The 24,085-nt window shown below is 44.8% G+C and overlaps 1 protein-coding gene across 4 annotated transcripts in view; it reads right to left on the bottom strand.

Moving 5' to 3' along the window:
• Positions 1-23,502, bottom strand: part of PIP5K1B (phosphatidylinositol-4-phosphate 5-kinase type 1 beta) — a 295,798-nt gene extending 272,296 nt beyond the window's left edge. For 3 of the 4 annotated variants that reach the window (XM_045772497.2, XM_045772498.2, XM_045772494.2), the window contains exon 1: positions 23,345-23,502. The gene's annotated coding sequence lies outside the window, so the exon portion shown is untranslated. The remainder of the gene's footprint in view (positions 1-23,344) is intronic. The other variant, XM_045772495.2, reaches the window with a different exon arrangement.
• Positions 23,503-24,085: the final 583 nt, after the last annotated feature.

Below are 24,085 nucleotides of genomic sequence, written 5' to 3'. Positions count from 1 at the left end.
GTGCAATTATTTCCAATTCTACACAGTCACACCAACATTGTAACTTATCATTTTAATTACTTTTTTTTTTTTTTTTTTTTTTTACATCTCAGTTTACCTTAGGTTGCATTTCTTTCATAATTACCATGTTTGGTTCTTTTTGCACACAAGGGTCTTTCTCGTATGTAAAACTGATAGTATTTAACCTTTAGCCACTTATCCAAATAAAGACTAGTTGTAACATAATACAATCTATACCTTAAATATTATGGATACTAACCTTGTGTGTAGATACATTTTCCCTATTTCATAGGTGTTTAAAAATTCTTATTTTATCAGCTCTCATATAATTTCTTTTTTTTTTTTTTAAGATTTTATTTTATTTTATTTGACAGAGATAGAGACAGCCAGTGAGAGAGGGACCACAAGCAGGGGGAGTGGGAGAAGAAGAAGCAGGCTCCTAGTGGAGGAGCCTGATGTGGGGCTCGATCCCATAACACCGGGATCACACCCTGAGCTGAAGGCAGACGCTTAACCGCTGTGCCACCCAGGCGCCCCAGCTCTCATATAATTTCTTAAAACAATTGTGTATGTTAAGATTTTATCTTCCTTTTATATTTTGGAAGATAAATTAGACTGGAGATTTTACTATCTCCCAGAAATAAACCAAAATATACTTTGTTCTAAATGATCAAAATTAAGGATTTACTCCTGCTCTTCAATAACCATTTATTTGAAAAATCAGAAATGAAAGAGGAGATGTTACTACTGATGATAACAGAAATACAAGAGACCCTAAGAGACTATGAACAACAATTTTATGCTAATAAACTGGACAACCTAAAAAATTAAATAAAATTGCAAGCCAAAATTCCTGATGAATATAGATGCATAAGTCTTCAAAAATTAGCAAACCCATTTCAGCAATACATTAAAAAGATTATATACCATGATCAAGTGGGATTTATTCCAGGGATGCAAGGATGGTTCGACATCCATAAATCAGTCACTGTGATACACCACATTAAAGAAATGAAAGATAAAAATCGTACCACTGTCTCAATAGATGCAGAAATCAGAAAAAGCATTTGACAAAACTGAGCATCCATTTACGGTCAAAAACTTTCAAAGTAGTTCTAGAGGGAATAGACCTCCAAATAATAAAGGCCATATATGACAAGCCCACAGCTAACATCATACTCAACAATGAAAAGCTAAAAGATTTTATCTAAGATCAGGAAAAAGACAAGGATACGGACTCCCGCCATTTTCACTCTACATAGTACTGGAAGCCCTAACCACAGCAATTTGGCAAGAAAAAGAGACATAAGACATCCAAACTGGAAAGAAGTAAAGCTATCACTCTTTGCAGATGACATAGTACTATGTAAAGAAAACTCCAAAGATTCCATCAAAACACTGTCAGAGGTAAAAAATGAATTAAACTGAAAAATGCAAATCAATACACAAAATCAAGATACAATTTCTGTACACTCATAATGAACTCTAAGAAAGAGAGCTTAAGAACACAATCCCATTTATAATTGTATAAAAAAAAAAACACCTAGGAATAAATTTAACCAAGGAAATGAAAGACCTCTATACTGAAAACTGTAAGACACTAATGAAAGAAACTGAAGACACAAATAAATGGAAAGATATTCTGTGCTCATCGACTGCAAGAATATTGTCAAAATGTTCACACTACCCAAAGCAATATACAGATTCAATGCAATCCCAATTGAAATTCCAATGGCATTTTTCAGAGAACTAGAACGAACAGTTCTAAAATTTGTATGGAGCCATAGAAGACTCTGAAGAGCTAAAGCAATTTTGAGAAAAAAGAACAAAGTTGGAAGCACTATGCTTCCTGATTTCAAACTATATTACAAAGCTATTGTAACTGAAACAGTATCCTATTGGTGTAATGAAAGCAGATAGATCGATGGAACAGAATAGAGAGCCCAGAAATAAACCCAGACATTTACGGTCAATTAATTTACAACAAAGGATCCAAAAACATAAAGAAAGGATAGTATCTTCAATAAATAGTGCTGGGCAAATTGGACAGCTACATGCAGAAGAATGAAACTGGACCCCTATCTCACACCATACACAAAAATGAACTCAAAATGGATTAAATACTTGAATGTAAGGCTTAAGATAAACTTAAAACTCCTAAGAGGAAAACAAAGGCAGCAAGGTCCGGGATACCGGTCTTGGCAATGATTTTTTGAATTTGACATCAAAAGCAAAAGCAACAGAAGCAAAAACAAACAACTGGCACTACCTCATGCTAAAAGCTTCTCCACAGCACTGGAAACCATCAACAGAATAAAAAGGCAGCCTACAGAATGGGAGAAGATATTTGCAAATCATGTGTCAAATATGCGGCTAACATTCAAAATGTAGGAACTCATCCAACCCAATATAATAATAACAATCCAATTAAAAATGGGCAGAAGATCTGAACAGACATTTTCCCACAGATAGCCAACAGGTGCATGGAAAGATGCTCAACGATGACTCGTCATTAGAGAAATGCAAATCATGAGATAGTCCCTTGCACCTGTCAGAATGGCCAGGATCAAAAGGCAAAAAACAACAAGGGGAGGTGAGGATGTGGAGAAAAGGGAACCTTCACGCACCGGTGGCAGGAATGTAAATTGGCACAAGTACCAGAAACAGTATGAAGTTTCCTCAAAAAACTAAAAATAGAACTACTGAATGAGCAATTCCACTTCTGGGTATTTATGTGAAGGAAACAATAACACAAATTCAAACAGGTGTACGCAGCCCCATGTTCACTGCAGCATTATTCACAATACCCAAGATACGGAAACAAGCTAAGCACCCATCGATGAATGAATGGATAAAGAAACTGTGATACACACATCTGCTGGAATATTCCTCAGCCGGAGCAAAGAATGAAATCTTGCCGTGTGTGACAACATGGGTGGATCTCAAGGGCACTGAGCTAAGTGAAATACGTCAGATGGAGAAAGACAAATACCATGATTTCACTTATATGTGACATCTAGAAAACAAAACAAACAGAAAGAGACTCACAAACACAGAGAACTGACAGCTGTCAGAGAGGAAGGGGGTGCAGCCAGGCAAAAATAAATGAAGGGGATGGAGAAATATAAACTTCCAGCTATAAAACAAGTCAGTCAGGGGGACAGAAAGTAGAGCATAAGGAATATAGTCAATAATATTGGCACAACTTTGTATGATATCAGATGGTAACTAGACTTATGGTGGTGATCATTTCGTAACGTATACAAAGGTCGAATCACTATGTTATACACCTAAAACGAATATAATATTGCATGTCAACTATACTTCAATAAAAATAAGTAAAAAAAATACAGCAAAGCAAAGCAGTGATTCAGCCCTAATGCGTATTGATTACAGATAGGAAGTATGTTGAGTTGGTAAGTTGGTTGCTGAAGTAATATCTCGATTGGAATCAAATCCTCACCACAGAGAGGGCACACTGTATCTGGATAAGGACCAGAGGGGCGGCAGACTCTTTCTTGTTTTGGAGCAAGAATATGAAACATTAAAACACTGGGAAGTACTGGAGAAGGGAAGCTGAAAGTTTTTCAACCAAGGCTAATTCCTTTCTACCAAGATGGTATTTGCACTTGAGCTCGGGGAAGCCTCTCTCTTCTTTGGACCTTACTGTATGCAAGACATGGGAGGGAGACCTGGGACACTTCTCTGTGGTAAGGGGGCCCATCACCATCTTCCCACTGAAATGGTGGATGTGAGAGGAAGAAACGATTTTCCTGAGATTTAAAAGAAAATCCAAGGTTTATTTGCATAGAAATTGGTAACAGTTGAGCTTAGGAGAAAGGTGACAGTGTATGCCTAAGGTTTATATTTCTTTACATTTTGTTCTATGCTAGAGCATATTAAATGGTGAAAATAAGCCACTGGAAAGTTTGGGGCAAAACTGATTATCCCAATCTAGCAAATATTCATTCAATACATTGGGGCATGTGTTTATTTACTAACCACACTCTTTTGGTCTTACTTTCCTAGCACCAGCTTCCACGCACACACATAACCCCACCAACTTCCTCAGATGTTTTGACCCTATTATATTCATACACAACTTGGGCAGCCACCTCAAATTCTTTCTGAAATGAGAGGAGTATAAATAAATAAAATCTGTAATTTCTGGAAGGTGGTGTAATGATAAGAGATACAAATTTTTTAAAGAAAATTAAATCAGAGTGAAATGAGTAGAAAGGCATTCTCTATTCATGGGTTAGAATACTTAATATTGTTAATAGGGCAATGCTTTCCCAATTGATCTACGGATTCAGTGCAGTCCCCATCAAAATCGCTGGTGGCTTCTTTGCAGAAACTGACAACATGCTTTTAAAATTCATATAGAAATTCAAGGGACTCAGAAGAAACAAAGTAATCTTGGAAAAGAAGAACAAAGTTGAGAGACTCAACATTTTCCAACTTAAAATTTATGACAAAGTTACAGTGAGCAATCCAGTTGGTACTGGCAGTAAGAAGGGACACAGAGATCAATGGAATAGAAATGAGAGTCCGGAAATAACCCCTTGTGTTTATGGTACATCGATTTTGGACAAGGGTGCCAAGATGACTAAATGGGGAAAGAATAGTCTGTCAACAAACATTAATGGGACAAATGGATATCTATGTGCAAAGAGTGAAGCTGGACCCCCTACTCCATACCGTGTGCAAAAATTAATTCAAAATGGACCAAAGAGCAAAATCTAAGAGCTAAAACCATAAAACAACTAGCAGAAAAATACAGACATAAATCTTTGTGACCTTGTAGTTGACAAAGATTTCTTAGATAGGACACCAAAAGCACAAGCAACCAAAGAAAAAACAAATTAGACTTCATTGGAATTAAAAACGTGTATGCTTCATAGGACATCATAAAAAAGCAAAAAAGACAACACAAACGATCTTTTTGCAAATCATGTATCTGATAAAGGACTTCTGTCTAGAATATCTAAAGAACTATTAAAACTTAATAATAAGACAGCCCAATTAAAAATGGGCAAAGGATCTGAACAGACATTTCACTAAAGATGATATACAAGTGGCCGATAAGCATATGAAAAGAGGCTCGACACCACTAATAATGGGGGAAATGCAAATCAAATCACAGATCAATGAGATTACCCCTCACACCCACTGGAATGGTTATAATAAAAATGAGATAATAAGTATTGGTGAGGATGCAAAAGAAAGAAGAGTTGCTAAATTCTTTTCTCGTTTCATTGAAAAAAAATGAATGTATTTGGATATCCAGTATTTCCATTTATCCAAATACTTTATTTTTTAATTTATTTTTAAAGATTTTATTTATCAGAGAGAGAGAGAGACAAAGAGAGAGAGCACAGCAGGGGGAGTAGCAGGCAGAGGGAGAAGCAGGCTCCCCATTGAGCAAGGAGCCAGACGCAGGGCTCGATCCTAGGACCCTGGGGTCATGACCTGAGCCGAAGGCAGACACTGAACCCACTGAGCCACCCAGGCATCCCTACATTTATCCAAATATTTTAAATTCAAGCTAAACCTTTCCTTCAAAATTTCTAACCTCTCCTTATGCACCCCACACACCAGTCCCCAAATACACCCTTGCAATTATTCCTTTATAGCCAAGAAACACAATTTTTTAATGGTGTTTAAATGCATGTACTTTATGCAACGTAGAAAGCAATCAGTAATGGTACCATGAATTAGCATCTCTATGTAGCCACACTTAACTAGTGTCTCAGCCAATAAATCACCTTTTTTTAAAAAAATATTTATTTGAGAGAGAGAAAGAGTGTGTACACGTGTGTACACATGAGCAAGGGGAAGGGCAGAGAGAGAACCTTAAGTGGATGCCTGAGCACTGACCCCTACGCAGGGCTGCATCCCACAACCCTGAGATCAGGACCTGAGCCGAAATCAAGAGTTGGACACTCAACCAACTGATCCACCCAGGTGCCCCCAATGAATCACCTTTAAGGAAGGCACATGGCAGTATGGTGCAGGCTGAAATTTTCCCTCGTCCACAGAGGACCAGACTGCTCCAGCAATTTCACTCATTCATTCAAACTTTCACTGACCAGCAAAACACCATCAGTTTGGAAACACACTGCCTCTTCACGGGATACAATGCAGAACGTTCTCACAGATGTCCTTTTCCTTTTTTCAACCCTCTAAGGGCTTCCCATCACACCAAAACTAAAACCCAAAGTCACTATCAGGTTTATGAGATGCTACTTGTCATGACCCCAAGTTCTCCCCTCCACTCCCTCAGCTCTGGCCATACTGGTTTCCACACAGCACCTCAAATGAGGAGCTCTGCCTTGGGGCTTTGCATTTTCTATTCCTTCTGCCTAGAATGCTTTTCTCCAAATCTGTGTAGTGTGCTCACCATTTCATGCAGAACTATGTTTGCTACGGACTGAACAGCTGCGCCCTTCCCCCCAAATTCCTATGTTGAAATTCTAACCAATGTGATGGTATTAGGAAGCAGGGCCTTTGCAAGGTAATAAGGTCATGGGGGTGGAGCCCTGGTGAATGGGATTAGTGCCCTTCTAAGAAGAGACAGCAGAGGGCTGCTTCCCCTCTCGTTGCCACATGAGGATACAGTGAGAAGATGGCCACCTACGAACTAGAAAGTGGGCTCTCAGCGACACTACACCTGCCAGCACCCCATCTTGGACTTCCAGCTTCCACAACAGTAAGAAATAAATGCTTGCTGTTTAAGCCACCCAGCCGGTGGTCTACTTGTTACAGCAGCCCCTGCTGAGACAGTTCTCCTACGTATTCCCCTCAGAGAGGACCTCCCCGCTCTCTCTTGGAGAACCCCCCCCCCCACTGCTCCCATCACTCCACCCCTTCTCCTGCTTTGTTTCCCCACAGCATCTTGTATTAAATTACATGTGTAAATATCTCGTCTTACATGTATACAAGATACACTCACGTGCATATTAACTTTATATATTAAATTATGCTCTACATGTAAATTATAAATTATACACGGGCCTCTCTCACTTAAGAGGAATAATCCTAATATCTAGAACTGCGTTAGCAGGCACTGAAACATCTGGTGAATGAGGAATGAACTAAAGTTAGGCCGCGCTTTAGAAGACAGCCTCAGAGAACAAGCCATTTGAGGATCAAGGATCATGCACTGAATGCACTGTGGGGTGGCACACCATTGTCCTCAGTGAGCTGTAACACGGAACAGTGGCCAAGAGAGACGGTTCTGGAGCTGGACCACCCAGCTCTGAAATCCGGCTGTGTGGCTTCGAATACTGTGCTTAAAATCTCCGCTTCATGGTTTCCTCATTTACTTCTTTTTAACTTTGTTTTATTTTTAGGATTTTATCTATTTATTTGAGAGAGAGAGAGAGATGAGCCTCCATGTCCATGAGGAGGAGGGAAGGGCAGAGGGAGAGAGAGAAGCAGACTCCCCACTGAGCGGGGAGCCTGACATGGGGCTCGCAGGGCTGGATCCCAGGACTCTGAGATCATGACCCGAGCTGAAGGCAGACGCTTAACTGACTGAGCCACCCAGGTGCCCCCATTTCCTCATTTATAAAATGATGATAACTGTACCCACCTCGTGGGTTGCTATGATTATTAAACCAGTTAACACGGTTTTATTGGTTAGAAAGTACCTGGAATGTAGGAAGTACCCAAGTAAATGCTAGGTATTCATCAGCTCTGTCATCTGAGGGCACTTCCTTCTCTTCTACAACTTTCTAATCAATGACTGTTCCCCTAGTGTTTCTTATTTTATGCTATTCAGGTCTTACACTCTACCCATTTTAGTTGCTTCAAGTTGCTTTTTATCTCTATGTTCTAATACCCAATATACCAGTGATTTATTAAAGACGTGCGTGTGTGAGGTAATGTATCAAATGATAGAGAAAATGTCGTGAGAATGACCCCCTCTTGATTTTCCTGTTCCTGCCACTACTCTTCCAAGACAACTGTTCTCAAAATTTTCTGTTGTGCTTTCTTAGTGGTCATCTCTGTAACTTGACAACGTGCTGAAAGTTCTTATTCTTGACTCACCACAAGGATCTTCCTCATAACATTTTAATTCTTTTGTGCATTACCTTCCTAGTTTTAAGTACTCGAGTCTTCATTTGTTTTTCCACCAATTTTTCTTGACAGAACAAAACTGCCTTTATTCACAGACAACATGATTGATTGTCTATCTAAAAAAATCTAGGCATGTCACAAAAAAGTTACTAAAATTAATACAGGAGTTCAGCACCTTGCCAAATAACATATAAGGATGGCAAATAAGCACACAAGTAGATGCTCGACATCATTAGCCATTAAGGAAATATGATTCAAAAGCACAACGAGCCCTGACTATAAACCTATTAGAGTATCAAAAATGCAAAAGACGGAGCATACCAAGCGTTGATGAAGATAGGAAGCAACTGGAACTCTCACACACCACTGGTGGGAAAGCAAGATGGCACAACTCTGGAATCCCACCAACTTCTAACAATCCTATCTTACTCCGCCATTTTAGGAGATGAGGACATTAGCACGTTTATTCTCTCTCCCTGCTTTGACGTCATGCCAGCTTCTGTCAATTATGCTCTTACTCCGTTGAGGTTGCTACTATTTGCCATCTAGCCCACGTGCATAACCATGTCCACCATGCTGAGGCCACAGTCTGACTCTGAGCACAGAAAACCAAGACAGTGCACCTGTATGATTATGATTATGCCGCTATGCCGACTGCCAGGCTAAGCGAGGAATTAAAATTTTGGTCTCTGACCTGAAGTCATGACTATAGATCCACTGTCATAACCCTTATTCCAACAACGTTCAACTGTAGGAGATCCTTTCATTTTTCATCTGGTATCACCCACATGAGGAACTCCGGCCAAACCCCTCTCCCATTTGATATGAGTCATCAGACTATAAATTTTGCTATCATTCAGTTTTAATTTCTCATTTAAGGAATGTCCCATTAGCCTCAAACAACTTTAAAGATTCATAGGTCTTAAAAGTGCCTTCTGGAAGACTTCTAGGATCTTCTCCTAGTCCACCTAAACAGGCACTAACTGAAACATTGACCATCTTTGCACGGGAGGCATGGCGTTAGGTGCCCTGTAAGGTGCACAATGACAGCCATACACCATACAATCTAAGCCGAGTAAGCAATGAACTTGCTTCATACACTGAGCATCTATCCCAGTTTGGAATCTGTCATGTGAACTATCTGTTGCCTACCAGCATTCTGCTTCTTTAACAGGTAGACATAAGTTTTGCTTTCTTCAACAAACCTCCATATCCAAGACTCATCTCTCTTCTTAAAGACAAAGCTATGTTGCTCTCCTCACCCACACTGAGGCTGTGTTTAAATTCTGGAACGCTGATCAGACTTTAGCCAAGCATCTCACTTCCCACCCCTGGCCCCTGGGAATAAGGAAGGAGAATTCTTCTTTTATGGGAAGCCGGGCACACCAGACGCTACACCCTCTGCTTCAGATCTGCTTCCCCACAGGCTACAAATGTGGCTGTCCGGAGCCTGACCTGTAACTCTTACGAAATAATGTGCATGAGGCTTTTGTTCTAAGAACCTCAAAGGCCTTCATTTCATTTGGCCTCACAACATGCCTTTGAATTAGCCAGGAGCCAGTGTATCGATTCTCATTCAACAGATTGGGGGACGGGGGGGGGGGGGGAAGAATGCCACAAAAGAGGTCAAGCCACTTGACCAGAGGTCACCAAAATGTCAGGAGAAGGAGAAGGGCAGAAAGAGCCAGAATCCCTGCTTCGCAGACCAGGGCTCTTGCTGCATCCAGATTCAGCCTGTGCAAATGTATGCAAAATGCTGTCTAAAAACACAGGAAGCATGACCCAGGGAAAGCAGGAGATAAACTCTGCTCGCCCTAAGTAAGACTAGGTGCAGGGGAGCGGCCAAAAGATAGCTTCCCTTCCGCTCGAAGTTTCAAATAGTGCGAATAACAAATTACAAGAATTCTGCACTGGTTTTGTGGATGTTTTTATAAATTAAATTTTTTTTTTCCTCCAGGAAGAAATAGAACATTCCAGCAACGAACACATTGCAAGCAGGCATCTTCAAGTTAGCTCAGGGTACGCGAACTGATACAAATTCCTTGGAGTTATTCACCTTTCTACTTCATTCTTCTGAAGGAGAATAAGGTCAATCCCAAGCAGTGGGAGCAGCCAGCATGCAGAAGACACTGGAGCCGTCAGGCTGGGTGGGAAACACGAAGTGAAAGAAGACGTGGTCTCTGCTGTCAGGACTCCACGTCTGCTTGGAAAGATAAGCTGAGAACAAATGAAAAGTCAGCCTGTAGGGAAAGCTCCGCAAGACTCAGAAGAACAAGAAAGCCAAAGGGAATGTGGGCCTGAGAAATCACTTCAGGGCAACGGGGAGTGGGAAGCAGTGGGGTCAGAAGAGGGTTCCCGAACAGTGGGATGTAGGTGGCGTCATGAAAACCTGAGGTCATTTCCTTAAATGGAGAAGAAAATGTAAGATTCGGTAAGAAAAAATGTGATAAACCAAGGTATAGAGAAAAAAACTGCAAAGGAAGATCAGGGAATGATGCTGGTTCTCAGACATTTTCTCTTCTTTGTCTATAAACTCTTCCCGCGAAGTCTCATTTCATCCCATGGCTTTAGACACTGGTGAGACATCGCAACGCTGTGTCCATCCTGGGGCTCTGTCCTTACGGCCACACTCGGATAGCTTCCTTCTAGACCTGGGTGTTCTACTCAGTCTCATCCACTCCCATGACCCGAGTCACTGGCCACAGCCAAGGACCATCACAGTCCGTGTTTCCATGACAGACCTCTTCCCTTACAGTCGCCCTGCACCTCGACATCCTGCAGGTATCTCCAATGCACGTTCAATCCTGGGCTCATGATAACAGCCTTCCTGCCGCCACCGTGTACCCACGCCTCTTCTCAGTACTCTGTTGACCATCACACCCCCATCTCTGCAGCCCCTCAAGCCCAAAGCCAGAGAACAATCTTCCACGACTCCTGTTCCCTCAAAATCCACACGCCAATGGTCACCCAGTCCTATAAACCCTCCTTCCCAAATTTCCAGGCTTCTCCCTCTTACCCACCCTCACCACCTTAACCAGGTCCTCATCTCACCTGTAACTAACCCCCTTCCCCCCACCTGTCTCCAGTCCTTTCCCCTCACTCATCTCCCAAACTATAGCCCAAGTTGCTGATCTAACATAAAACACGAGCGCAATACTTGTCCATGAAAATCTTCTAGTTGTTGCCTCATTGCTTACAGAAGAAAAGTTCACGCTCCTTAGCACTTCCAACAAGATGTCCCCGGTCTGGCTCCAACAGCCCCTTGTAGCCCTATCTCCTTCCACCCACACCCACCCCACCCATCACGTGACTACATGGCTCTGAAGTGTACCGAAAACCTTCACAACTTCATGTCTTCTTTCGTGCTGTGCCTGGTACACAGTAAGCATTTAAGAAATGGCACCTGTGGTCACATCATACTCCTACAAGGATGACAGTGACAACAATGACAATGAATGCTCCATGAGCGCCAGACTCTGGATGGTTTTGCGGACCAAACCAAAGCCCTGAGATTTCTGGCACAGTAGAGCATCTAAGCGTCTGGGGGCCTGATGATGCCAAAATTCTAATCTCTGATAGCCGGTATTATGACTGATTGAAGGCAGGGGGAGTATGGAAGCCATGTGGGCAGCTGTCACAATAGTCTAGGTAAGAGGCGTTCATAGAGGAAATGTAAGTGAGAAGAGAACACATTTCTAAGTCCTCAGGACTTGGGACGCTGCACAGAAACAAGGATGAGCAAAATAAAAGTCTGCTAAAATTTTGGAAGTTGGCAAAAAGAATGAGGGTACCTTTGACGCACAATTAGAACCTGAGAAGGGACATATTTTCGGTTTTTTAAAAGGTGCCAGCTACAAGGATAGCTAATATAATCTACAATGCCAGCCCACAACAGAATCTATAATCTACCAGAGAAGCTACAATGACGTCGGAATCCTAGAGGTACTTTTCACAGAGGTAAGAGCTGGGATTCACAGGAGCAGATGAGTGCCTGAGACTTCGTGAGGCGTGAGTTCCTCAATTGTTCTGAGAGCTACCAGCCAAGAAGGGAGGGATGCAAGGAAAAAAAAAAAAAAGGAAAATCTGGTCTTGAACAAGGCTGCTGGCTGGGAAAGAACACGGGCAACGGGACGGCTAGAGGCTAGACTGCTGGCATCATAAAAAGGAAGGTTAGCTGGAAGTTGAAAAAAAGACTGTTCTGGCTTAAGGAAATCATTTCGTCGTCCATCCAACCAATGTTAAGTGAGAAGCCTCTTTGCGCTGGACACATGGACACCTCTGTAGGAGCTGGGAATACGACAGGGGCCAGAAGCCCGTCCCTCCCCTTGGGGAAACCACTTTCCAGTGAAGGGGCAGACAAAGAAGAAACCAGTAAAAATGTAACCACGGGGACTGTTAATCATCCTCTCTGAAGCTTCGAGGTGCACGTGGAGAACACTTAACAGTTTTAAAATGCTTCCAGAAGTCTTCTCATTTACACGGAAGGTGACTTTTTCTTCTATAAAGTTTGCACCAAATGAAATGAGGCATCACGCGTATGTTTATAAATTGGCACGCTGGAGAGGGGGTTTCTGAGAAGCTGCAAAACGAAATAACGGAGCCCAACTGTACACAAACCTTAAAAGCCGAATTTCCATTGTTTTCTACAAACCTCAACAAAAGTCATGTTTCTACTTAACCCTTAGCATGAGAGATGTCCCGCTTACTCTATTTCCCACAAATCTTTACTGCTCTATCTGAACTGTGTGTCTTGGGAAAAAAACAATTAAGGAGCATCATTTAAAAATAGCTTGCTAAAGCAACAACTCTTGGTTTTTTGCTTCCATGTGATACCTTCATAAGCCTAAGAACAGTGTGGTTCATATCACTCCTTAAAGAAGTTACACTCCCCCCCCCCACCAAAGAAGTTAAATTTCTCATATTCACCTTACTTGTTTTATTGCAGGAACTAAAGTTCATTTTCCAATGGAAGATGGACACCAGGAAACTTGGAGGAATTTTCTATGCTGTTTCTCCCTTGGGAAGAGAAATACCCCTGGTAATCTACCACTCCTAAAGGCATTAAACATTAAAAATCACGCTGTCATCCACACACCCATAAATTACAACTCTGTTTAAGTCAAATGAAAAAGTATGAAAGTATGCTTTATGCCATAATGTAGTAAACACATATCTTATAAAGAGAAAAAAGGAACCATGAATATCTCAGCCTAAAAAGGTAGCAATTTATTTATCTGAACAGCCGCAGACATGACATAAGAAAAACATATTCTTTATTGGCCAATAAACTGAGTGAATGAGAAACGACTAAAGCTCGTTTGCTGTACAAATAGAGCTCTTGAGGCCCTCCCTCAAAAACTCCTTTTTCTCATTAAAAACAGTATCAATTTCAATGCAACACAATTCACGCAATATGGGTGTTATCTGGTTTCCAAGATCACAACAGATTCTCCAGAGCAAACCATGAATGAAGGGGTATCACTGCTGAAAGTCACAGAAATGGGGCCAGAAGGGAAAAAAAGAAAAAAATCAAGAAAAGGCAGAGGCAATTTTCAAAGTCAGTCAAGTGGGGCCAGTTGGTACCAGGGCAAAGAGCTTTGCACCTCTGAGTAGTTCCAAAGCCATCACTTTATGAGAACATAAAAGACTTGGTCTGTTCTATACAACCTTTCCAAGAATCGGGGAAGTTTGTCACAACTTTGGGGAAATTTTCAAGGCAAATATCAGCTTTTAATAAATCATGACACTTAAAGGAGCAAGCAAACCCTTAGCAATCAGGACATTTACTGCAGAGGTAAAGCAGGCTGCCCAAAGTTCTGAGGAGCCAAGAGGCCCCTAGTTTAAGGCTCCCTGCATTTTGCGCTTGAATAGCCAATTCAAATGGGCAGTCTCCACGAATCAAGGAATTTTAGGCAGGAAAAAAAAAAAAAAACAGGTACATTGTTCTTAACATACTTTTTTGTTTTAAGATTTTATTTATTTATTTGACAGAGAGAGAGCACGAGCAGGGGGAGTGGCAGGCAGAGGCAGAGGGAGAAGCAGGCTCCCTGCTGAGTCTGATGCGGGATCAGCCACAGGACTCTGGGATCATGACCTGAGCCTAAGGCAGATGCTTCGCTGATGGAGCCACCCAGGTGCCCCCAGGATGTATTTCTTAAAGGGCACTGACATGGCCATAAAAGGCCCTACGATGTCTTGAATGTTTGAGTTCCCCAAAATTTGTATGTGGAAATCCTCAACCCCAATAAGATTGTATTAAGAGGTGGGGCCTTTGGAGGGGATTAGGTATTGAGAGCATGACCCTTATGAATGGGATTAGTGCCCTTAGGAAAAAAGAGACCCTGGAGGCCCCCTCATCCTCCTTCCACCATGTGAGGCTACAATGCACAGTCAGCACGAGACCCTGACCACGCTGGCGTCCTGACCTCAGACAGCAGCCTCCATGACGCCAGAAATAAAGCGTGCTGCTTAGAGGCCATCCAGTCTATGGTACTCGGTTACCACAGCCCGAACCAAGGCAGACTGATTCCCTTTTACTTCCAGTTCAAATGTGAGTAACTGAAAAGCTATGTGTAGAGACTGGTTTGGAAGAGGAAGTTCTCAGAGGCCATGCAGGAGTTTGCAAGGCCACCAACCTGGAGAGCCACAGAGGCCAGAGCCTGTCTGCTTTCATGAGTGCTCGGAAGGATCCGGCCAGTGAGTCTAGGGTCCTCTGTGGCCGCCTCAGATGCTCCCCGGCTGCAGTCCGGGTGATAGAAGAGGGGAGAGCCAGAGAGGACTCAGAAGCCTAGATTCTGCTAGAATAGAGCAGAGGGTTGAGAAGCTGGATGAGGGTGCAATGAGCAGGAACAATGAGAAGCAGATGGATGGGGGGAGGGGGTGTTCAGAAAGCAACAGAAACACGGGATGGCTGAGATGCCATGGGGTCAGGCATGGCTCCCAAGTTTCTGCTTCATGTGGCTTGGTGCCCCCCCCCCCCGAGCTAGGGAACCCCGCAAGAGGACCAGGTATGGAGAGAAAAAAAAAACAATCTTCTGGTCTTAGCCATGCACAGTGTGATGCCTTGGAGATACCCAAGTACAAGGACAATGTCAATGATGTCATCTAGAGCTCACAGAGGGGCCCAGGTCGGAGAAGCACATTTTAGATGGACTTCGGTCTTCCATTTAAATGTCTTCTTCCCAAACTACATTTTGTGGTGCAGCAGCGTGAAGCAGAGAAAAGAATGTGGGCCGTAAATTCAGAAAAACTGTGACGAGAACCTCAGCACCACCTCTTACGGGCTCTGTGCTCAGGAGTATGTGATAATCCAGATAGGTTTCCACGTCTTCCACCGTCAGCGGGGATGCGGGGCCCACTTTGGGGAGCAGGGTGAAGAAGAAACAGAACCCTTCTGAAGTGCCCGGAATACAGTACGTTCTCAGCCAAGTCGAGCAAGACCGGGTTTAGACCTTTCTGCATACCCCACAGCACCTGGCACTGTCTTGGCCAAGCGGTCCACCAACGTCCAGCATGTTGAACTGACTTGAAATATGATGAAAACTGTCAGAACGCCACCATTCCCTCTTCCTAGACAACCACCAGCTCATAAAATCATTCCTTTACCCGGTATCCTGTTGGAGCAACACCCAAACGTAAATTATGCATAGAGCGTGTCTTATGCCTCATCACCCACATAACGGGGTGTGTCTCTCAGTCCTGGGAGGACCCAATGCTTAGCAGGACCACGACTATGAAGAGCTTTTGTGGACCATCTGAAGTCCAAGATACATAATCCAGTCACAGGAATTTGTTCTCTTGTGATCCACACGGCTCTGAGAAAAGCCAAGACTGGTTTTATTTCTTCCCTAGAATTTCTGGAGAAGCGGGCAGATGGCGTCTTCTCCACACACCCCGGGATTCACCTGGAAAGCATTCGCCTGAGTGCTTCCGGAGACTTCTACTTTGACCAACAGATTCAACACTTCCTGCCAATACTGGGGAGACATCAGCATCATCCAGAGACCAACTCACACTCAGATTACTGTACCCCGCCCCAAAGTCTCTGATTCAGCTGGCTGGGGTACACTATGAGAATTGTCACAAGGTCTCAGGGGATGCTGATGGTGTTGTTTTGGGGATGTACCCGAGAACCACTGCCCTGGCCTCCTCCCTAGGGTCGGGCTACTGATGGGTCCTACATTTAAAGAAAAATCAGCTGAGATGGAGTGGGTTTTTTTGGTTTTGTTTTTTTGTTTTTTTTACCTCAAGTGTCCCTAGGATTTGCCTTTTAGATTACCACATGCTGTCTTAATTATGAACGACAAATGTTTACGCCTTAGGAACTTTTAGGCCCCGTTTTAACAGTTTGGGAATGTTCTGTTTCATGCTTGATAAGTTCTACTTATCAGCTCGCTACCATTCACTTCTGAGTAAACGAAAAGAAACAGCTCTTTATAAGTAGAGACCCTGCTTCACACTCATGCAAGAATCTACCCACGTGAGCAAGCACTGTTTCCTCCTCCTGCAGGCCTCGGCTGCCGTTCTCAGGGGGCCCTCACAGCTAACCTTCACAGCTGAACCTTTTGGCTTGAGTGACCTCAGCGGTGACCCAGTTCATCTCAGCAGGATGGACGGGACTCATTCATTCGTTCAAACATTTACTGGGCACCTACTTGGTACCAAGCGCCTGAAAACAGTGTGAAAAACCACGGCCTCTGCCCTCAAGGAGTTTCTAGAGTTGAATGGGAGTTGGAGCAGAGGTGACAGGGAAACAAGGTCCTGGGAAGACCCGTAAGTAAAAGCATCCAGTGTGTATAGTAAAGAAACATGCGTAAGTATCCACTGTGATAAGAAAACATATGGGGGCGCCTGGGTGGCTCAATCATTAAGCGTCTGTCTTCGGCTCAGGGCGTGATCCCAGCGTTCTGGGATCGAGCCCCACATCAGGCTCCTCTGCTGAGAGCCTGCTTCTTCATCTCCCACTCCCCCTGCTTGTGTTCCCTCTCTTGCTGGCTGTCTCTCTCTGTCAAATAAATAAATAAAATCTTAAAAAAAAGAAAACATATGAAGAAGATTCCCTTAAGGGTTAGGTGATCAGAGAAGGCCACATTCCCCAGAGGAGGGGACACTTAAACTGATTAACTTAGAGAAGCTTAAAGTCCATTCCTGCCTGTGTACCTGAGCCAAACTCACTACAAAGCCACTCTGGTTGCTTTTAAAATAGGTTTGCCTGATGCTTATATACTAAAAGGAATAACACATTTTATATTCAGATTATTGTTTCTGTTAAAGAAGAGGTAAAAAAAAAAAAAAAGAAAGAAAAAGATCATTTGTAGGCATCCTTCTTCTGAAAATAAAAACACAACTCTGTATATGGGACGGAGGGATGGAAAGACGACCCTCAGAGGGAAACAGAATGCTGGAGATCTGGTGAATGAGCCCTATTTATGATGAAAGATGAAGGACCACGAGTATTTAAACACTGGAGTTTCTAAAACGATCTGAAAAATAATGAAATCATTAGCATTATTATGAAACGTCCCAGAGCTTTGAAGAGTGGTATTTGTTCGAATGCACCAATGGTTCAGTACGCATTCGTTAAATCCCCACCCTTTCCCAGGCATAGTGCTAAGTTCCAAGAATACAAAGATACATAAAACATGATGCCTAACTTTCCTATTGACAAATATTAACGAAACACCTAGGACATGCCTATGACTCCCTCAAGCACGTGACAGCATTGCTCTTTATTGCTGCTGTTTTGTTTCCTGATGTGGTCGAAACATGTTATGCCCAAAGATCCAGAGATCATGATGGTGGGCATGGCTAAAAAAGGAAAGAAAGAAAATTTGTATTAAATATTTAAAAACCTACTACTCAACACGGTGAATCTAGGGGATTCCTTGTGCTAGTCTATGAAGCCAAGAAATAGATTTTTATGGCTAGCTATAACTCTATCTGCCTCCCAACCCCCTTGCTCAGCATTCCTGGAGGCAAAGGCTGAAGTATCACCTTTTTCTTACAAAATAAATTCTTTACAGTCCTATCTCTCGTCCCATAACTTTAGTTCCAATTCAGAGTAATTATACTTTCTAGGCCCCTGGTGCTCGCAAGTTCAACTCTTGCCAGAAGAGCCTCCACTTGAAAACACACACGCCCAGTTTTAGTGGGAGCGATACCGTCCACTCCACGCTTTACAGTTCATCACAATTTTACAAGTGACTTTCTAAAACCCTTAGAGAAAACAAGTCTCGAGAACTTGCTCACCCACTACGTAAACTCCCCCAAACCTACTGCACGCCTGTTGTTTACTCAGTCCCATTAACAACACAGAGACTTTCTACAAGAGACAAGCTTCAGAGAGCTGCCCATTAAAGCACAGGTTTTGACTTCAAAATACTGCCCAGGCGCTGCCTGCTGAGAAAACATGTTCCAATTATTATCCATATTTGAAATCCACATTCCCCAGGAGTAACCCCATTCGAGTAGGGTTTCCTGTGTTTTCCTCTATCACCATCTCCTTTATCCATCTCTGGTAGAACTAGGCAGAAGTAGATACAACTGAGAAGGGAATACACAAAATCGAGCCTGTTTGCTCCAGCCTCATCTTTTATTTTTTTTTTATTTTTTATTTTTTTTAAAGATTTATTTATTTATTTATTTGACAGAGATAGAGACAGTCAGCGAGAGAGGGAACACAAGCAGGGGGAGTGAGAGAGGAAGAAGCAGGCTCATAGCAGAGGAGCCTGATGTGGGGCTCGATCCCAGAACGCTGGGATCACGCCCTGAGCCGAAGGCAGACGCTTAACCGCTGTGCCACCCAGGCGCCCCCAGCCTCATCTTTTAAACCGAAAGGAACCTGGCTGAATGAAGTACTTCACCAATGGCAGCCAATTGTTTACTACCCAGTGTTTCCAAAGATTTCATCAGATTAAGTTTAGAGGTTTTATTTTTTTAAGAAAAAAATATATTTTCCAAAGATTTTATTTATTTGAGAGAGCACGCATGCAAGGAAGCACAAGCAGGGGGAGGCTCAGAGGGAGAGGGAGAAGGAGCGGCAGGCTCCCCGCTGAGCAGGGACCCCCCCCCCACTGCGATGCGTGGCTCCATCCCAGGACCCCGCACCCCCACCCTCGCGATCATGACCTGAGCCTGACCTGAGCCAAAGGCAGACCCTTCACCGACTGAGCCACCCAGGCGCCCCTTCAAGAAAAATATTAAAACAGAAGGCCAGGTTTCCTCCCTCTGTGACTCGCCTGGCATTTAGCATTGCCATATAAAAGTCCACAAATGAACAGCTGAGCTGCATAACGTACAGTTCTAGCTGGGAAGCTTCTTGAAGAAAAGGATTCTTTCTAACTCCAGTTAACAGATTTGATACAAAGAATACGTTTCTGCAACAAATACATTCAGGACTTGATATTTTACAGTGTAACTAATGAAGGTTCTAGCCATAGTAAAAAATATACATATTTTTTCCCAGGATATCAAATGTTCTGACTCACCATTTAACTAAAGTACAGGCAAAATGAAAATGCAAATGAAATGTATACATATTTATGACTTTACCGGCTGGATGGCCGTGCCACCTCTGGCTTCTGGCTTTATTTACCAGGAAGAGAAGCTTGGAAAACCACCATACGTCTGTGTTTCTATTCAAATAGTTCCCTCTCTCCAAGCACTGGTTGGAACAAAGTATTAATTCTTTTTTTTTTTTTTTAAAGATTTTATTTATTTATTCGACAGAGATAGAGACAGCCAGCGAGAGAGGGAACACAAGCAGGGGGAGTGGGAGAGGAAGAAGCAGGCTCATAGCAGAAGAGCCTGATGTGGGGCTCGATCCCAGATCACCAGGATCACGCCCTGAGCCAAAGGCAGACGCCAAACCGCTGTGCCACCCAGGCGCCCCCAAAGTATTAATTCTGAGTCTGGTGATATACATAAGTCAAGAGAATCATAGTGAGTAGACGAAAACACACAAACATTTAAAAATATAAATACTAAATCATTTAAAATTATGCTGCTTCACTAATCAGTACTAGTAAACAGAAGTTTTCCGTTAACCTCTATGATTTCTAAAAGTCAAAACATACCTTCACCATAGAACTCCCGGCAAAATCTTAAATATGAACTTTCTAAAGAATTTCACATTAGCCCTGCTTCTCCTGCTAAACTTCCGTGTGACCCCGAGCAAGCCAGTTCACCTCTCTATGCCTCAGTTGTCCTACCTGTAAAGAGGCGAGTCTCTGAACCATTTAACGGTAATTTCTTTATCACAAAGACATACCTCAATCCCAATGGCTGCATCTGTTAATAATATTAAGAACCATTCTACTTCTTCGTCATCCTTCTGAAAATAAAAACACAACTTTTGTGTATGTGGAAAGGAGGGATGGAAAGAGGACCCTCAAAGGGGAACAGAAACTAGGTCGGTTTTGTTAATTAGGTTTCCTCTCTGAAACCACCAGCCAGTATCAGCAGCTGCTTGAAATTTACTCAAAGGGAAAAAAAAAAAAGTAGTTGGTTCCTCCATCTCAAGACTAACTCTTTCCTAAAAGGGCACAAGTCAATTTCTAGGAATGGGTCTTTCAGCCAACTACACAATACTAACAACTCACGGAGGGGGAGGCAAGCAAAGGAGCATGACAGGGATGACATGAGTCTACTGTCTACATGGAGAAAGAAAAACTCTTCTTTATATGAGGTATTCACGAAGGAGAGCAATGACAGCTGTACCCGCCAGCTTCAGGAGGCGCAGCTCTTGCAGGTAAATTACCTTAGGGCTCAGCAGGTGATGGGAATCCACATGATGAGATGCTCCGTTCTACAGCATGTGTTTACCTTATACGTGATTTCATCCACCCCTTCACTCGACAGCAATCTATTGAGTACTTACTATACACAAACTCCAAGTCTAAAAATAAATTAAAGGTATGAGTTGACTGGGATACTCAAATGAATCCTGACATGTATTTTAGAGTAGATCAGCCCATCAGGATATTTCCAAGTTAAATAATAACATTGACCAGTATAGATGCTAAGCTCAAGTGCCCTGGAAATGTTTTCCCTTGCCCAAATGGGACAGGGTCAAGGGGAAGGGGGAGTAAATTACAAGTGGAATAGACAATGAGCTAAACAGAATGCTGAAACCAGAAAGAGAAAGAGAATTCACTATGAATCTCTTGTTTCATACGTGGAACACCTGAGGCTCAGAGGTGATGATTTGGCCCCGGGGTCACACAGCCAAAGAGAGGATCAGAACTCGAGCTCACGCCATCAGCAGGCATGCCTAACAGTCCCTAGGGTGTTGCAGTATCCATGTCTCCTCCTCGCCATCAGAAGCGGGACAATGGCCTCATCTGCAAAGCCATGGACTGGACATCAAGAGCTCTGAGTTCTAGTCTCGTAACCTTCACTAGCTTAGACAGGATACCGTGGAAAACATCCCTGTCTAAACCTCAGTTTCCTCGTCTGTCGAATGTGAACAGTGATTCACACTGAGACAGCGCAGACCACAATAAATGCAGAAGCAGTCTGGCCATTGTGAAACCGTACACAAGTACAGAACGAGCACTGCACAGTGATGGGGGCGCTGGGTGGGGTGTATCAGAGAACCTGCCCGGGACTCTTAAGTCCAGCCGCTTACTACCTTGATAAGTCCCTCAATCGGTGAGCCTCACATTCCTCCTGAGTATGTGGTTAATAATCTTTGCCCTGCCTCCCTCGGAAATGGTCAGGACTTAATGAGAGCACTGAAAAGCATTCACAGATAACAAGGCATTGATTCAGGTGCAAGGTATTATTATGAGATTCCTCTAGTCTCCTTAATTTGGACAGAAATGTAATGTGGTTTTATCATTCAGTTCTGAACAGTTTTCTTTCTCAACATTATTCCTAAGTCTCAGATTTCACAGCTTTCTCCCGGGTACTCTGAGTCTCCACTCCCATTACTGGCCCAGGAATACACAGTTCCCCTCAGCCCAGAGCCCATGCATGATGCTTATTCAACGTGCCACTGGCATGGACTTGGCTGAGAAGGATTTTTTTCCCAGGGCCTCCTCTCAGCTGGAAATGCTCTGACTAAAGCTTCCATGAGCACTGTTTTACTTCATCACATTAGAGGGGTAATGAAACCAACCCCCGGGGCTTTTCCCCAACAACTGCAGAACACTTCAGCCTTTCCACAGAACGAGAGAAGTCTGAGTGGATGCTTGTCACCAGAGGGGCAAGAGAGGTTCCCAAAATCCATGTTCAGGAGTGCAGATGGGGAGACGGATTTTTTTCTTTGCAGGAGACTAACATATTGTGAGGCCCAACCAGTCTCTCAAGGGTCACTGGCCCTAGAGGTAGGGCCTCTGGGAGGCTGAAAACGTCCTGCAAAGATGGGGGGGGGCTCATTTGGGGTCTGCAACACTCTGCCTTCAAAAAGCATCAGAGTAACTAGCATTTCCTTGTTAAGAGCCCTGATTTCAGTAGATCAGATGGAAGAATTCATCAGCCTATCCAAACAACTTCTCTGGAACAGGTTTCTACCCAACCACGGCGGGCACCAGAGACAAGTGAGCTTGGGGGATAAGAAACACAACAGGCTCATCTGCATAGATGAGAGATAAGCAGACGTTTGCTGTCCTCTGTTTTGGCGACTCCCGGCTGCGGCCTGAGGAATCAAACCCTGGCATTCTCCCTCTCCTTGCCCCCACACTCCCACCCCCCCGCCCCAGCTGTTGAAGCGTCACGTTGACGGGGCTGGGGGGGAGAGAACCAGGGGAAACGCAGAAGTCTGCTGCTGCATTTAGGCTGGAACCATACCGCACCTGTGCAATCCGGCTTCGGCGCCAGAAATGACCAGAGCACCGACTCGCAAGCCCCTCCTGAGATCCCAGGGGCGCCTGACAAGTTCGCCTCTGTTTACTGCCGGGGAAGGCTGGTGGGAGAGCTCTCCTGCTGCTGCCAAACTCAGCTGGTTCCCCTGAAAAGGGGACGGAGCTCCCACTTAAGCGAACGCACAGAGGCCCCCGAGGGTCACTGCGGCCGGGGGGGTGGGGGGTGGAGGATGGGGTGGTGAGCGAGCGGGTGGGTGCTCGCGGGGAGCGCGCAGCCGTGGCCCCAGCGGAATGAAGGTCCCACTTCGGTGGCCACACGCAACCCTCCCCCCATCCCCAGGCGGACAAAGTGCGAGCGTCGACACCTCCAGGGTTCCTCAGGACGCGGAGCCCCCGAGCCCCAGCCCTGGAGGAGGGTCTAGGGAGGAGGGGCCGGGGACGCGCAGGAAACTTACCTCACCCGGGCAGCATTCGGGCGCCTCTGCTGTCGAGACCAGTTGCGCCACAGTCTGCAAGTTATCTGGATGTGGTTGCTTCCCCCCGGCGCCGGGAGATCTGCGCCGGCGAGGGGCGGGAGGGGCCGGAGGGTCGGCGGGGGCGGGGGCGGGGGCGGGGCGTGGCGCGGGGAGCCGGCAGGTGCCGGGCCGGAGCCGCGGGGCCAAACTCGCCCGGGACGCGCCTCGGCGGGGGCGCGCGGCTGCGAGTGTGCAATGCGCGCGCGCCGCGGCGAGTGTGTGTGTCCCCGCTTTCCCCTTCCTTCCCCGCCAGTCCTCCGGCCAGACCGAGCGGCGAGCGGCCGCCAAAAAGCCGCAGCAGCCGGAGCGCTCCACTGGCCGGCGCGGCGTGAGCGCGGCGCGCTCGGGGGGGGGGGGGCCGGGGGCCGAGGAGCAGCGGCGCCCCCGGGCTCGGGCTCGGGCGCGGGTCCCGGCGCCGTGCGCGCCTGGGTCGGAGCGAGGCGCGGAGAGAGCAGTCTGCGCGGCGGCTGCCGCGGCTCGGGGAGGCTGCAGGCCCCGCCCGCCGGCCGCCCAGGCTCTTCCCCTTTTCTCTCCACCCCCTTGCTCCATCCCCGCACGCCCTGCAGGGAAGCCAGACCGGTTTGCAGCAGCGGCGGCGGGAGCCTCCGCCGCAGTCGGACTGGGCGCCGGAGTCGGTGCATGGGGACGCGGCGCTCTGTCCCGCCGCCGCGTGCCTAGCAC

The sequence above is a fragment of the Ursus americanus genome, chromosome 34 (genome assembly GCF_024610735.1).
Source record: "Ursus americanus isolate L20-20 chromosome 34, mUrsAme1.1.p, whole genome shotgun sequence".
In the NCBI taxonomy this organism is placed as follows: Eukaryota; Metazoa; Chordata; class Mammalia; order Carnivora; family Ursidae; genus Ursus; species Ursus americanus.
The sequence above is the reverse complement of the archived record's forward strand: the minus strand, read 5'-3'. Positions and strand labels throughout refer to the sequence as shown.